Source organism: Haemaphysalis longicornis, unplaced genomic scaffold (assembly GCF_048455015.1).
Source record: "Haemaphysalis longicornis isolate Haplotype H1 unplaced genomic scaffold, Haemaphysalis longicornis Haplotype H1 scaffold_4, whole genome shotgun sequence".
In the NCBI taxonomy this organism is placed as follows: domain Eukaryota; kingdom Metazoa; phylum Arthropoda; class Arachnida; order Ixodida; family Ixodidae; genus Haemaphysalis; species Haemaphysalis longicornis.
The window spans coordinates 62,967,418-62,984,577 of record NW_027526361.1 but is presented as its reverse complement, the minus strand read 5'-3'; the positions used below and the strand labels follow the sequence as shown (position 1 = coordinate 62,984,577).

Here is a 17,160-nt window from a genome sequence, read left to right as displayed (position 1 = left end):
CTTTCCCAGGGGAAATTCCACATCCTCCTCTACAGTTTTCAGTTCGCCGTTTCCGGTGACGTTCAGCTTCGCGTGCCTTCGTTGCATCAGTAGCTTCTTGACGTAGTTTGAATGAGTGAAGGACATAAGGCACGTTCGTAGCGCATGCTCCCGTCTCGGTTTGTAGCGCAGTGGGAAGAGCGCCACGTACCTCCCGTTCCGGCCAGAGAGTCGTGGCATCAAAACCGGGCGCCGCCTAACTATTTATTTTTATAGTGTACTGCGCTGACGTCAGCCCAAACGCTGACGGGGCTGAAGAGACGCGCATGCGCAGTAGAGTGCGGACGGCGGACAACAAGGGAGGGAGGGACACAGCCCCGAGCATGAGATGCTTCGCACCTAAAAAAGATTTCATGTGTACAAGTAAGACATTAACGTGGCAACTGTGATGACCCGGGATCGACGCCAGCCTGAGCAGCGTCTTTTATCTTCTGCTCACGAGCTGAGAAGAGGCTTCATGCAGACATGCCAAATCCAGATTGGTAGCGTTTCCACAATACCTTAAGCAATACAACATTTCTAAGGCGAATTACCTCGGGGTTTCATTGGGATAGCCATTATACATTCAAACTGCTCCAAAGATTGGAGTTCCCAGCTCCTATTTAGCTTGGAGCTAATCTTTTGAATACATAAATATTCATCTCTCTCTCGTTCGGGACTAAGAACCTACTAGCTGCCTTCTGCGACTAGTCCTGTTCGTAAAACGGGTTCCATCCAAAGAAAGCGAATCACGAGCGAAAACGCCGCTTGAATAATGATTGATTGATTGATTGATTGATTGATTGATTGATTGACTGAGACACGAAAATTGTAATGAAAAGATGGAAGCTTACGCTATAGTCTCGCTACAAAAAGTTGATCACAAATTAATAAAAAACGCCATAAACACACAGAGCTTGAAAACAATCTACAGTGTTACACATTTTAAATCAGACCCCGTGGTTCCCCTTCCCAGTTCCAGGGCCTAACTAACAACTTTCTGAAACGCACGCTTTTTCTCATTTGCCCCAATGCCAATGGGGAGCCGCGTATCGTGTGGACGAATAACTTCGCTTTTCATTTACTTCGGTACACTGGAACATGTACAACAGAATAAACCAAACCCACGGCCCCAAGTCCACTAGAAACATCACCGAGGTTGACACGTTCAATCATCCAGCACATACAAGATTTGTCAAAAGTAGCTCGCGACGCAGTGTCTCAATGCAAACAGAATCACTGTTTACACGCTGTTTATCTTCAGCCCAGCTTGTGTTCCGCCCTTCGCTGAAGAACTGAAAACAGGACGCCCGCACGCAACGTACGCGTATATATGAATACACGAAAGCGTGACGGCGGGGATCGAAACGTCAACAAAAGTAATGTTCTTTAGCGGCTGTGGACCACGGAGCCTGCAAGGCAGCTTTCCCTCAAACGAGAGACGAAGGGGAGAGGGCACAGTTTGTGCTCGACGGGGCAGCGACTGGCGTGAACAAATATGCGCCATGATCTAAGTACGGACACGGAGTCATATTGCATGTGGGAAGGAAGGGCACCACGCAGCATCGATACTTCCCCTACCAACACTTCGGCCGCAGACATGAAATTAGTTGCTTTTCCGCCATAGCATGGTAATTCGTCCATGCATAATGCATTTACGTCGCCGTCATGCATAACAAATTTTGCACGGCGCTCTCTCTTCCAAGTTCCTAAGTGGACCCAGGTGCTATCAGCCCAACGTACCGCGGTCACTCGATCACTGGACGTGAAATTTAAGCCACGCAGTACAAAACGGCCGTGGGAGAACGAAGGCACTCGCCTAACGACAAATGTTTCCGATGTGCTCCTGGCAGCTTCGCCGGATACGATCTGGTCATCAGGTCTGGCTGGGTAGGAGTACTCAGACCGGATATCAATCATAAATGGTCGCCATCCCGCCCTGCGAAAGCGGATGTCCAGCGAATTAGTTGTAAACCACTACAAATGCTGATGGGGGAGGGTAGGAAATGTTTCTCGTCTTGCGCTCGGCTTCTCTGGCGGCAAATGCTGGGTCCTGCCTCATAGCCTGACGCATGCACTCAGCGTCTTGGGCAAGAACTGCTCTATTTAGTGGCACTAATCCTGCCTAGCCTTCAAACATAACCTGCAAACAATCTTTACGAGGAACACATGGTGTGTGTGGGGTCCCATTGTTCACAGGCGCATTAACGTCCATAATGCGGTTTCGATGCTTGTTTTGTGGTTTTTTTAAAAGATGCTGAGCTCTATGCTGTATGCCTGATTAGCCTGACACGTGCGCTCGGCGTCTTAGGCGAGAACTGCTGGGTCATGCCTGGGATTTTGTCTACGACACGGAATTTCCGACCTACTAGAGGCTAACAGCTTCGCTGTAAAGCATTGGCGGCGCACCGCCCGCACATTTGTCTTAGTCCGTCTTAGCAAGTGGCGATTGTTGGTTCGCGCTTTTGCCGGAATAAACACGCTTAAAAGTTTCGTAGGTTAAAGAATGTTATTAACTCACAAATATATAGCTCTCGGCATGCAGTTTAATTGTTAGTTGATAGGCGTGAAGGCGTGATATACTAACTGGCACCACACCTGCAGTCAGGCTTAAGTTTAAGGGACCCTGAAGTTTAGGGAAGTTTAAGGGACCCTGAAACACTGCGATAAACACTTTCAGTCTTTCCTTCGTGCCTGGAAGCACTGAGAAAGCCTTAGTTATCGCCAGCACAGAGCGAAACTGAGTGATTTGCTCGTCGCAGGAGATACGCCTTCCAGTTTCTGCATTACCTTGGCTGAGATGTCCTTTAAAGAGGCTGTCGAATGCGTTTATTACTATACATCCCAAAGGAAGAAGGCCAATAGCCGCGACATCGCTAGAAGGACGTCATTCGAGCGCGCCTACAACGCCTTTCTGGGCATTTTTAAAAAAATATAAGATGGGCGTAGAACAGTAATTTTTGGTTAGGGTACTTGTAACCCCTCAACTCTGGGTACTCGATGAATTTGATTGATTGTAGGGTTTAACGCACCGACGCTACACAGGCGATGAGGCGCGCCATAGTGGAGGGCTCCGGATTAATTTTGACCGCCTGGGGATCTTCAACGTGCGCCGAAATATCAATTACACGGGCGTTTTTGCTTTTCGCCTCCATCACAAAAGCGGCCGCCGCGGCCGGGAATCGAACCCTCGTCCTTGTGCTGAGCAGAACAACGCCATAGCTACTGAGCCACCGCGGCGGGTACTGGATGAACTTGTTGAGTGGGTTATGAAAGCATTTCACACGTTCAAAAAAAAAGGGTGGCAAGGGTCCCTTTAAAGGCCGTTAACAGTGTTGAAAAGGAACTGCTTATTCGTCCTCTTCAACGCATTCTCGGCGAGCTAATCAGGCTCGTTTCACGGACCACATCCTTGGTTCGCGTTAACGCTGTTGCCGTCGTAGTTCCCGCAGGAGCGCGTTCCTACCGACGCGAATATTAATTTAAAGAGGCGGCTATTCACACATCGCTGTGGAAATATGTTACGGAACACTCTTCACGGCATATTTCAGAGCCCCGTTCATTCCCACTGGTAACGAGTTGGGTTCCATTTCGCTTAATCGCTAGCTGCGCTCCCCATCACCACCCACGCCCTTGTCTCCAGCCTTCGCATGCGCCTCTCGTGGTTCGAGGCGGGAAAATTAAAAAACCCGGGCTGCTTATCTCGAGAGCCCCGTCCATTGAAAAAGCCATGGAATCATTACAGCAGGCCCAAGAGGGATGACGGGAATGCCCGGGCCGGGGTGGCTTGGCGCCGGAGCAGCGGTATTAACGGCCTTCTCAAGCGCACCCCTAATCGGGCCACAGGAGCTTCGCCCTTCAAAAAAAAAAAAAAAAAAAAAAAAAAAAAGTCGCTTGGCGTTTTTAATGTGACAGCGGCTATCATCAATAAAAGGCAAACCGGAATGAAAGGGCGCGGATAAAAGTGCTCCGCAGAGAACATCCAAATAGCGTTGTGTGAGGAGAAGGGCTCAGACATATATGGTAGTCATTTCTTCAACGTTATAGCGTTCTCCGCAATGCAGACAAAAAGGGAAGAAAACGAAAACAAGAAGAAGATAAAAGGAAGACGGAGCTATACGCGGACGTGAAAGCGCGTACTTGAAGCCGGAGCTCCGAATGAGCGAGGTCGTTCAGGGAGTCCCCGTCAGAGGGCTAGATGCATGCATCACAGCAAAGGGGGAAATCGTGCATCTATAATGGTGAGATTGTTAACGCTGCGTTATTTAAGCATACATTTGTGGAGACAAGCATGGAAAAAATAACAAGAACAGAAAGCTGCGAATGCGTACAAAGACCACAAAAAGCGAGTACTTGCAAACGAGGAAGAGCCGACACTTCGGTCGCAGGAAGGCAGTGAAAGATGGTACTAAACGCCACAACTAGAATAAATATGCAAAGCATACAAAATGTAAAGTACCGACGCATAAATTTCGAACGTGTGGGCCAGAAAAGAATTCCGGGTCGGCTTGAGGGACACAGCTTATAGCTTCAATAGTTGAGCACTTTCAAGCAGAGTAAAAAAAAAAAAAAACAGAAGTGGGGTAGCTAACTGGGTAACGTGTGACCTGCTGCCGATCTCCCGGGATAGGACGGAGTGCATGCTTATACCGCTAACAAGGTCCGCGATATAAACTTGTTGTCTATTTGTAGCTCGTTAGATGCCTTTCATATAATGATGCGCACAGGCCCCTAGTCTCTCTCTCCCTCTCTCTCCCTCCCTCCACCCCTCTCTCTCTCTCTCTCTCTCTCTCTCTCTCTCTCTCTCTCTCTCTCTCTCTCTCTCTCTCTCTCTCTCTCTCTCTCTCTCTCTCTCTCTCTCTCTCTCTCTCTCTCTCTCTCGTTGACCGTTGCCCAAACGAAAACGTCTGCAACGCCTCAGGAGCCGCCGCTAGGGTTTGCACAAGCTTTCGTACCTTGAGAATTACACCGGGTTAGCTTGCCGTGCGGAACATATATAATAAAACTGCCGCGATCACCATTTGAAGCCAGACGTACTGGGTAATACCAGAGTCTTTCAATGTTTTACTGGTCACGAAACTCCGGCGCTCGTTTCATATAGGGACCGCACGCGCCGCTACAGGCGCCACCGCCGCACGAAGGTCATCCAGCCGCCGCGCGTGCGGCATATTGGCCAGCTCTTGGCGTGCGCAAACGCTTGCTGCTTTTGGTGTCTGCGCGCTGATTAAGTGTGTTTTTTTTTCGTAGTAGTTAGCGATGAATAGTCCAGTCATTGTGTGTATCACCTGCCTTCAATGGGGTTTTAGTTTTCGAAGCAAGATACCGTATACTTCGGCCGCGAACGGCAACGGCTTCTGCGTGCTCTGGCACAAGCGCTGCGCCATCGTGTTTACGGATTTTTAAATCTATATTGCTTCTTTTCGTAAAGCAAAGCTGTAATTACCACATATACGGTAGCTGTGTAGTCACGGAATGCTGCGGGCCTATCGATAATACAATAAAAAAACTGAAAGAAACCAAGTACGCGTCGTTCAGACTACGCTTAATGAATCCGTTGATTGCTCTGGAATGCACAGAACGCTAAAAAAGATAGCCCAATAGTATTGTCGTTTCGATGAGTTGTTACATACTTGAGAACATCTAAAACCGCTGCAGAAACGCGAAGGATCAAAACACGAAGAAATATATGTTGCACCATGTGTCTTTCTGCATCCACGCTTTGCAATACTTGAAAAAAAAAAAAAAAAACAGGAAGCGAAAGAAGAACAATAAAACTGATTTTATCACACGCAACAAAAAAAATCAATGTTACGAAGGAAGACAAAAGAGCCTGGTCCAGCGTACAAAAATTTATTTTTTCGCGCTGCGATGTGCAGCACGCGGAGAAAACAGAATATTTCCACGTAGCCAAGAACGAAGCAAAGCTTTTCTGAACGCAGCGAGCTAACGATCTCCTGCACTAGAAAAGACTAGAATGAAACACAAACGTCGAAGAAGCAGTCCGCAGTGCCCTCATTCCCACAGCCGTTTTTCACCCCGTCACGTCACCGTCCCGTCACCGTCTTCCGTCATGGGCGCCGTTTTTCGACCGATTTCTCGCCGAAAACGGTGCGACGGTGACGGGAGGCCGAGCTCTACGTTTCCGTCACGTCAACGTGACGTGACCATGCCCCGCGCTAAACCAGCTAATCAGAAAAACAAATTTTTACGGCTAAATTTCGCGAAAAGTGAGCCCAAACCATTTTCTTTACTTTTTAGATTAAAAACGCTCAAGTCTAGGCTAAACTGATCACTAGGCAGACGACCCTGTAATCTGACGGAAAGCTCCCGTGTAGATCCAGTCTGAACACTTCTCCGTTCCGTCAACGTCGCTTTTCGTTGACGTGACGGTGCCGTGACGGAGAAGGTGACGGCTGTGTGAATGAGGGCTGACGTGCACAGATGAACGTCGATAAAGTGAGTTGCGCGGCGTTTGCTATGCATGCATTACTCTCGGAACGTTATTAATTTCAGATCCATGGAAATGGGATTGAGAACATTGTCGAAGAAACAAAAAATCAAGCTATCAACAAGGTGGCACCCTTTCCATATCAAACAATATTGCCTGACGGGACGTACGACAAACAGAGCAAATGGGCGCTCCGGTTGAAACGCCAGATAAGAAACCGGAATCGGCCACGCGCGGTTACAAAACAAACAAAACGAATCCTCAGGGATAATTCGCGGAAATATGAAAAGTAAAAGCACAAGGACGTCCCGAAGCTTTTTTACACGCGAGCCTGAGCGCAAGGTAATACAAGTTTGCAAACAGGTAATGGAGCACCGCTGCAACCTGACTGATATGACAAAAGCCGGCTTTACGTTAGCCTTGTACAATTCTAGGTCCACGATGCTCTCAAAATAGTACATTGCTTTTTCCCTTCTCACACAAAGTGCATTTCCACACACTGTCGCACATTTATAATCAAAGCTGAAATCTCCCTTTGCTTGCCTCGGAATGGCGCGCCTCCAATTCTCACGCAGCTGCCCGTCGCTCGGTCAACAGAACAAGGAGACATTTTCTGTGGTATCGTTGTACAAGGAACGACATCCCGGGACGCAACACATGTTCGGCATCGTCGTCACACTACTTAAGTCGCATCACAAGAGTGTGATAGCCCGTTACATTTTTTTCCCGCACAAAACAAACACAACTCGCCGCGGTTCCGCCGTTCGAGCCAGCGCAACGCCGCCCGAGGAGTGACCTCAGTGAGAGGGTGGCGCCACCGCGCGGCGGCCAAACGCAGCATATGAAGCTCTCCCATTGAGTTACGGAGCAGTTTCGTGACCAGTAAAGCATTGAAAGACTCTGGTAATACATATTACTTTTCGTCAGTCAGATTAGCTCACAACCGTTAACGCTGTATACAGCGACAACTGCGGAAGAACTCCGGAGGTCGTATCGCCACGGGGGCCACTGCGTACCTCATCGAAAAGGGAATAGGAGTCATTTCATTGTGTTTCGGAAGTGCAGTCTTTGTCAAAAGTCTCTAAGCCACGCCAAAGGTAATGGGCCACGAAGGTGCAAAATAGGACCTTACTTCTCGAGCCCGACTTCGAGAAAGTATGCGACTGAGCGCCTTTATTTCTTACAGTTGCAAAAGAGTTCTGTCCTACTTGAACAGTAAACTTTTGCTTTGATCTCTTTGTGGGCCACAAACTTTTGGTGTGGCCTACAAAAATATGAGAAAGGCTCTGCACGTGAAACGGCGCCGTAATTCTTTCTTCGCGGCGATATGCGATAAACTGAATATTAGCGAAAAACGAAGTATGTCTTTTGCACCCTACAAGACAATGCCGGTGTGTTGATTGCAGCATATTTCGCTACTGCTGTAAAAGCTCCAGAAAATGGGAAACGTTCAAATGACTTATGAGGCTGTTCCAGTAAGTGGAGCCTGAGCCGTACCATCGTACGTGCCGTTCCGGCTGTAACGACTATCTGGTGCACTAAGCTCGATGCGGGGCTTTTTTAAAAAGAAAAGCAACGCATTTTAAGCTTCCTTAAGGTGAGTATTCTCGAAGAAACAAAGCCCGCCGATTTTTCGTCACCTTTGGTTTCCTAGAGGAGCTTTTGGTCGCTTGCACATTTTACCAACGCCGCCCAATTTTCTCTGCTCAAAAACGTTAATTCGGAAAGTAACGGGCGCTTCACTTCACAGCCGTGGCGAGCGCAGACTGCACAGTTAAATAAATGGCGCTCTTTCGAGCATTCCCGCCGTACCTAACGACGCGATCAGCCGTGGTTCCGCAGCTAAGTGCTCGCTGCACGGAATTACGGGCAGGCGGTACGGGCGGCCATCTCCATTTATCCTCGAGAGGAACGTGCGCGTCAGGGCATCCCTGGCGCCACTCGTCTCGCAGCCTCTTCCAGATAAAAAATGCCGAGGCCACGGTGGGTAATGAGATGAGAGGGGGGAAAATCCATTTAAAAAGGGCGATCTCTTCAAGGTGGAAATAAGCAAAGTTGGGAACAGGAAGGACGTAATAAGCCAGAGAAGTAAAGGCGTAATAAAAAAAAAAAGGGCGAGAGGCACGCGGAACATTTTGAGCACGGGGCTTGAGACGGGGTCGTCTGACGGGTAAAATATGCGGGTACGACGAGCCTCTTTACCCATCCTTTACAAGATTAAAACGAACTCAGGGCGACGCCAGGCGACTTTTCCTTTTAATTCCTCGGCCACAGTGATTTGAACGGAGCAGCGAAATTGAGTTGCGAAAGTGTGTCTCTCGCCCCGAGTTACAGAGGAAAATGTAGCGGTATCTTCCCTATCTGACGTGCGCGCACGTCTTGCTTCAAGTGAATGTTTGGCCCCAGCACCGTCGGAGTCAGGATTTGAAGTCGGAAGCGGTTCGTAAACATCTCGAGCAGAGCACACCCCACATTTTAAAGCTCCGAATTTATATGCGTAGGCAAATGAACGTGGGGCAAAGGGGTTGCGCAAACCCTTCAGCGCTATGATTTGATTCGATTGATTGTAGGTTTTAACGGGCCGACACAACACAGGCAATGAGGCGCGCCGTAGCGGAGGGTTTCGGATTAATTTAGACCACCAGGCGATCTTTAACGTGCGCCGAAATATCGTACACACGGGCGTTTTTGCTTTTCGCCTCCATCAGAAAAGTGGCCGCCGCGGTCAAGAATCGAACCTGCGTCCTCGTGCTCAGCAGCACAACGCCTTAGCCACTGAGCTACCGCGGTGGGTCCTTCAGAACTCTTCCGCCTACGTCATTGGGTCCCAGCCAGCGGCTGAGTAAAGCTGGAAGATAGCAGACGAACACGGACGCCTTCCAGAAGTCGAATGTGAACTGAAGCGTGCCATGCACAAGCCTGTTTCATTGACGATACCTTCAATGTTTGCATTGTGTTCGCCCATGTTTCACGTTCACTCGATGTGAACAAAAGCACGGGCGACTATAGACATTCAATGCGCGCAGAATACGAGATTTGAAAGCCACGAGTCTGGAAGAAACGGCAGCGTAATGGCTAGCCCTGACATACAAAGGGTTGACAAGGCAGGAATAAGATGCGAAGCCTAATCCTTCCAACGCGCAGTGACAGTACAGTCGAACCTCGTTATAACGAAGCATCATCGGGACAGTAATTTAGTTCGTTATATCCGATATTCGTTGTAACAGTAGAGCTAAAAATCGGTCCACACCAATCGGTAATCTGGCTCCTGCAACAATCCTTGATACAAACCATAATTTTAACCTTCGAACTTACTGTAAACAAGGTAACAGTTATCTTTCTTCTTGTGGCATTTCAAGCTCAATGAACCAGAACATGAAACGGGAAATTACAAAAGAACTAGGTTCGTTTGACAAAACAGGCCTGCGTTTCTATTTTTTCGAGGCTGGATGTGATCTTTGTCTGGTGGCTAATATTCACAGCACTGAGTAGGATGAAGTTTTCTACAGTGTCCACGAACAAAGGGGGCCTTTTCTACTTCTGCAGCTTCGAACGCCGAAAGTTTTTCCAAGTAGCCTCTCAGCCTACTGGACAAATATTTCTTCGTTACATCCGATAGTGCGCGCGGCTCTCACAGTTTCACTTTCGTCATAAAAGAATAAGTGTCACTGAAATGAAGCGTAACCAACTAAAGTTCGTATTTAGTTCACGAGCGCTCTCTAACTCTATTTTCACTGCAGTGCTGTCAGCGTTTTAACTGCGGGTCCATATGTTATGTGTCCCTGGTGGCACAAAACACCGCGCTTCTGACGATTTGCATCGTACCGCAGCCGAAAATGCTGCGACAAACGCGCACGAACAGGTTTTTTTTTTTTTTTTTTTTTAGGTGCATTGGCGTTTACAGGACGCCCCTCCGAGATGATCTGCACCAATACGGGAATTAGTGAAGCCCGGAAACAAGTGGGTCGACCGCGAGCACACATGCGGAAACGCACAGACGGTCTTTTTCTGGCGTCATTTCTAAGAATGCAGCAATGGCAGCACCAGAAAGACTTATGGAAACTACTACGTGCTAGGGTGCCACGGTACGTGCCGTGGTGTAGCAGTCAGAAGTAACGGTTTTGCGAGAGCTGCTGCTAAAATAAACTTAGACTGGGCAAGGGGTCTGGTTGGGCGTAAGAATGTTTTAAGTTGCAATTCCAATAAGGCATTCCTCATCGCCAATAAATCCTCTAATATCTCGCCGCGTAGCTATCTCGTATCACTTGGTCGCGAGTGCCACAGAAGCAGCATCAAAACCAGGCGATGCTGGTTCGTTTGCTTGGTATCTTATGCGCTCGCCCTGCGGTTCTTCGACGCACTTGCTCGCGCTACCTTTCTAACCATCAAAATTCCTAGTCAACTCGGTTAACACTTTCGTGGTACGCGACGGCTCGTATTCGGGGAGGGGAGTTGAAAATCTTGGCGAAAATATTGCAGAAAGGTGGCTCTTGCAGAAAAACTGCAGTGTTATACATACAGCCCCTTTTAAGTCGGTTTCAGAAAAAAATTAGCAGTGGCTTAGCTCGGCTATGCCAAGATATACGTAGCGTGAGCGAAGGTTCAGCTGGTTATTCTTAGCTTTCCCGGTTGTCTACGATTAGCTTGATTAGCATGCTTACTGCTGCTTCAATGACACACACACGGTATACGCAATATGTGGCATGTATATTTACCAAGCGGGTCCGGCGTAGCGTTACCAATCGCCCCAGAGCTAAGCTGGTTCCACAGGCTCACGCCGGTGTTGTTGATGTTCCTCTTCTAGTGGCACATACCCACGTGGAGGATTGGCCAAGAAACGGGGTGGCTTTTGGGGGCTTCTGGGACGCACGAGACATCGGTTCAACACCCGGCCACCCCTCGCATGATCATCAAGTGGACCGGGCGGCCACGTGCGGCACGGAGATCGGCGAAGAGGCTGGGCGCGTGGGGTGTGTGAGAGACGCCGGGAAGCGAGCAACGTTCTGTGCGCCGTGTGACGTCACTGCTCCTCGCGCATGCGCAGCACGGCTCTCCAGGAGCCACGCGAAACTGCTAAACCTCATCCAGTGTAGCTCACGCTACAAAACCGCTGTATTACACTCAGCCCTTCTGAAGACGGCTTCACACAACACATGCATGCAATGCTAGAAGACACCTTCCCCGGCGTCTCGTAAGCAGCCCAACACCGAAGTAGGATAGGGCCTTTTAAAGAGAAGCATTAGTGTCTCCACTGATGCCTTTGTACGCCATTACGACTTTCAGGAAATCCAACTTTTTCTGGCGGTGATGATGAGTGATCGTGGGTCAAGTGAAAGAAGAAGAAAACGCTCCCCTTGGCCGGCCGGAATCGAACCTGGGTTTCTCGCGCAATGAAGCCGGCGTCTATCCGATTGCCCCCTTTCGACATGGTCGAAGCGGTTTGTAAAGGGCAGACGACAACCAGAAAATCCATCACGAGAAGAACGGCGTTGCTCTGCGTGTCGTAAGACTGTTAGAGAAAGATGTTAGACCTAACTTCCAATTTTGAGGTTTACGACGTTAGGCCTGACGTCACATCTTGGGGTTTAACACCTCAAACCGGCACCCACTCAAAATATTGCTCACTGAACGCCAAGCAGCACTTACCGATTCGCGCCGTACATGCCAAACCCAAACGTTAGGCCTACGCAGTGCACACCTTACAGTTGGTGTGGGTATCCTAGAAAAGTGGTGCGTACCTCCAGGGTAGCACATACCCGCAGTGTGGGGTAGGCCAACCAAAGAATCCATCACGAGAAAGCTTCGCGTTCAACCATCGTCGTTGTTGGACGGGTGCATGAACGTTTTAAATGCAGAGCATTTCAGTAACTCACGATGTCACCCGCGTTGACGTCCGTACTCGTAGTCCGTACCCCTCCCCCTACACTATATAAAAAAAAATACTATCCGGCGCATGGTTTCGATCCCTCGACCCTGCGGGCGGAACGCAATGTACATGGTGCTCTACCCACTGCGCCCCAAAGCCGACACAGAATGGGAGGCTAGGAACGCGCCTTATATCCTTGACTCATTCAAACTACGTCAAGAAGCTGCTGATACAACGCATTCACTACCTGTGGGCGGAACGCGAGGTACATGGTGCTCTTCCCACTGCGCCACAAAACCGACACAGAATGAAAGGCTACGAATGCGCCTTATATCCTTGACTCATTCAAACTACGTCAAGAAGCTGCTGATACAACGCATTCACTACCTGTGGGCGGAACGCGAGGTACATGGTGCTCTTCCCACTGCGCCACAAAGCCGACACAGAATGAAAGGCTACGAATGCGCCTTATATCCTTGACTCATTCAAACTACGTCAAGAAGCTGCTGATACAACGCATTCACTACCACCAACTCCCCAAACACTAAACGTTAACGCAATACACCCACCCCCTATGCGACGCATTTACTCGAGTCCCCCTCGCGGGGAGATGGGCCCAATTTTTTTTTAATACCCCAAGGACCCCACGTATTCCTGTGAAACTCTACATTCCGAACCCTTTGAAGTCGGCTTCACTGCTGGCAAAAAAGGTTTATGGGAAAGAATTTTTAAGCACAATACAAAAAGTATATACGAAAACGTGAAAGCCCAAGGAACTTGTATTAAACATCTCCATAAAACTCCATGTGTCGAATGTACGGATTGCCTTTAGAGTCGGCGTCACTACTATGCACAACGCATTGCTCGGAAGACAAAACGGGAAGACAAGAGATCAAATAAGAAGTACATCAAAGTGAGGTGGCGCCACTGCGTTTTCTTAAATACTTCCATAAGACCCCGTGGACCCATCTATAGCGATATAGAGCGATCCCCTTTAAAGTCGCCTTCACTAATACACACAAGTGCCCGGCTGGGAACCCAGTTTACAGGGGGAAATATAAGCAGTCAGGTAAAAAGCGTGACACAACAAACGTTAGAGACGGACAGACGGATATCCTCGTTGAACTCTCGTTGAGCTACTCAAACATTTAAAAAAACACGTGAGCGCGCGTAGCCGACATACGGCTCTCGTTCGCACTCACAGTGGCGCCGCACGCGGTCGATGGAAGGAGGCGTCGCTGACGACGACGTCCCGGCATTCGGCACGGGACAGCGTCGGAGAGCAGCAGCGTCCCCAAAGGCGGCGCCAGCCGTCGCCACGACTCCCGTAACGAGAATGGACGCGTCGTCGTTGTCTTCGCGACTTCCAATCGAACGCTCGGCATCCGTCCCGTTCGGCGACTTGGCGACGGCGAGCTCGCGTGCATCATATAGACGACGTGACTCCGCTTAAGCACACCGTCGGGTTAACCGAAGTAAAGAAGAAATGAACAGAATCGCCGCGGGTACTCGCGACCGGGAGGCCCCACTACTGCCTGGCCGCGTAGCTGCGTCCCGAAAGAATGAAGCGCACGCGAACGGCACCACGACAACAGGTCGGTCAAGGAAGCAAGAAAGGGAGACGGGGTGCATTGATCGCCCGAGCTTTGATGGCCCGCTTTTTCGCCCGTGCGCCAGCGGTCTGAGCCCAGGATTTTGGAAGGCTTGATGAGAGCGTCCGCGCGGGTCTGCATTATCGACCCCGGATTTTATTATTACCTGTACTTTTTTTTTGCATCGGTTTTTCGCAAATTTTAGTAGTCACCCGCCTTCCACGCCACGCACGCCAAGAGTTCGTGCAAAAAGGGTGGACCCGCGGACCTGCCTTCCACCCCTGGACACGCGCTTAACGCAGCTTGTTGCAAGGACAGACCGGCCCAGTCGCGTACAACACACAATGAGCGACCGGAAAGCTACGTTCAGCCGGCAGGGTAGTGTATGCGGGTGCCCGTACATTTACTCGCGTTCGGCATCGAGATCGATACTCGCTACTTTTTTTTTTTTTTTTCATGCACCACGCCGTTGTTGCTTATTTGCGAGTGAACGGTGTTTTCCTTCGTCTCACGAAGCCAAACGAAGCGACATCCCGAATTGTGTACATACGCGCAGACATTTATTAATCGAGCTGATAAAATGAAGCTCTTAACAGGCCATTAATTCGTAGCATAATAAAACAAAGGAAATATATTTAACAAAAATAAAACAACAAAGAACAGGAAAGGATTGTCGGTAAGAGTGTTTACTTTTTCGGTGCATGTGGAGGAACACCTACCTTCGCCTGTGGACGTACGAACGCCTTGGTTTAGACTGGTTTTTAAACTAAGTTAACATGCGCCTATGGCGCCTTTTGCGACACTAGCTTTCTAGCCCTCTGTTATTCCTGTCACCGTTCGCACAGGGCATTCAAAGCAGTGCTGACATGTCCGCGCAACAGCGGCCTCGCAGCTATATTGTAGTTGGGGCCCGACAGGCTGAACTTTAACACGTGCACTGCATAAGTATAGACATCTTCTGCACAGTACCATTTATTCATTTATCCGCAATCTTCATCTCTCTCATGGTCCATCCACGCTCTTTCTTCCCCCTTACCACACACTGAATAGCTGGCCATATTCCCTACCACAGGCCGACCTTTCTATTTTTTTTTCATTTAAATAATCTCTCTCTCTCTCTCTCTCTCTCTCTCTCTCTCTCTCTCTCTCTCTCTCTCTCTCTCTCTCTCTCTCTCTCTCTCTCTCTCTCTCTCTCTCTCTCTCTCTCTCTCTCTCTCTCTCCATCTCCCTTCCTCCCAAGTTCCCAACTGGCTCTGATTTTTTTCGCGCCGTTTACCTCCCCGTAAAGTATGCACATTTTCAGCCTGCCTCGAGGGGATTATCAGGATACTTGAGCGTAGAGGTACGAGTCGACGGAGAGTACTTGGACAACTTGACATTTGGGCAACTTTGGTTGTACAGGCGGTTTTACAAAGACGAACTTCAGCCAAGTAAGCATTGCCAAAAGGCAGCCCTATCCCCTCACACGGCAGGCTTTAATTTACTTCTGTGACATCTCTGCCTTGATGAACAAGTGTAGCCGAAAGATTTGTGAAGGTGGACACGAGTGCAGCCACCTTTTCTAATTGCCAGTGCACGTATATACAGGGTGATCAAAGTTAAGTCGACAAGTCTATTTTTTTTAATTAGGCGCTTAAATGTACGTGAAGACCACCTCTACAGTGAGGTTATGCGCCCAGGAGGACACAAAATGAGGTGGTATCTATCGATGCCGGTGGCTTAATTAACTAAAATTGAATAATGAATTTTTTAGTGGCTGCAGTGAGCGGGCATGTTTGCATTGAAAAGTTAGACGCAATCGTGTTTCTACGCAGTTTCATTTGGCAGAATTCTCCTAGCGCATCCGTACTCCGACATATAGAACCGCGAAGTTTAACTGCCGCTCGCATGATTATGCATGCAAGCCGGCGAGGACCGGCGCAAAGCTCCTCCCTTTTGTGACGTGCCCGCGGTGTACGGTGTTTAGTTTGACAACGGGGTGGAGGCATAGGCAAAAGTGACAACTGGCACCCTTTCGGTCTTGGCTGGCGTTATCGCAATCTGCAGTACTAGGAACCGCTATCGAAACACAGAACAAAAGGGAGGAGCTTTGCGCCGGTCCTCGCCGTCTTTCATGCGTAATCATGCGAACGGCAGTTAAACGTCGCGGTTCGATATCTCGGAGTGCGGATGCGCTAGAAGAATTCTGCCAAATGAAGCTGCGTAGAAACACGATTGCGTTAAACGTTTTAATAGAAACATGCCTGCTTACTGCAGCCACTAAAAAGTTAATTGTCCGCCTGGGCGCGTAACCTCATGATGGTCTTCACGTACATCTAAGCGGCTAATCGAAAAAAAAAAAAAAAACTGTCGCGCGTGCCGGAACGCCGACAAGGAAGACGCACCGTTGTCCTCATATACGACGGTCGGCTCGGCATCCGCTCAAGATCGGGCGCACTGTAGCAGTGGGCAGGAGGTAACCGGCCACTGCCGGTCGACGACGGGTCGCCGGCAGCGGGTCGTCCAGGAGCGGAGCACGCTAACCTTGCGGGCCTCTACGATTCAGGAGCCGCGGCCTCGGCCCCAGGATGCCAAGGCGCCAGGTAGACCCCTCTCGAGCTCGGGTCCCTAAAACTTGACGAGCTTCGAGTCTTCCGACTGGACGTAGTGCTCCTAGAACCTGATCCGTCCACTCCACCCAGCGTTCTCCTCCCGTTCCAGTTTGGTCTCTCCAGCCCTTGTTTGTGGCCATTTCCCATTAGACCACGTCATTCCCTCGTGTGCCTTGCCGCTTCTTCTTCCTCGGCGCTCTACACTGAGGGCAATCTCTGCACAGCCCGCATTCGCGACACGAGCACTTTGAGGGTAGTGGTAAAAACGTTCATTTGAGCTTGAGGGGAAAGGGAAGGGGAAGTGGTCAGCCTCCCTTGTCCGGGAGGCCGCGAGCCCGCGCCGATTCCAGAGCTCGTTTTACCAGGGCGAGTTGCTGCTCCGGTGCCGAGCTGGTCAGAGCGCACTCCCACTGCTCAAGGGTGGGTGAGTGAAGGGGGGCTGGGTGATGCGGGCAGGAGAAGACTAGGTGGTAGGTGGTAAGAGGAAGGCCACACGCTTGGCAGTTAGGGGGGAAGAGGGATGGGGACATGTGTGAGAGAATCGTGTGATTATAGAAAGTTTCTGTTTGAAGGCGGCGATAGACATAGGCTTCATGTGGGTTAAGGGATGGGTGGGGAGGAGGGTACCTTCTTCTGTTGTTTGTG

The 17,160-nt window shown here is 49.6% G+C and overlaps 1 protein-coding gene across 6 annotated transcripts in view; it reads right to left on the bottom strand.

Moving 5' to 3' along the window:
- The window catches only part of LOC144178843 (beta-1,3-galactosyltransferase 1-like), a 116,235-nt gene that overhangs the window by 3,247 nt on the left and 95,828 nt on the right, over positions 1–17,160 (bottom strand). The gene's annotated exons all lie outside the window — the stretch shown is intronic.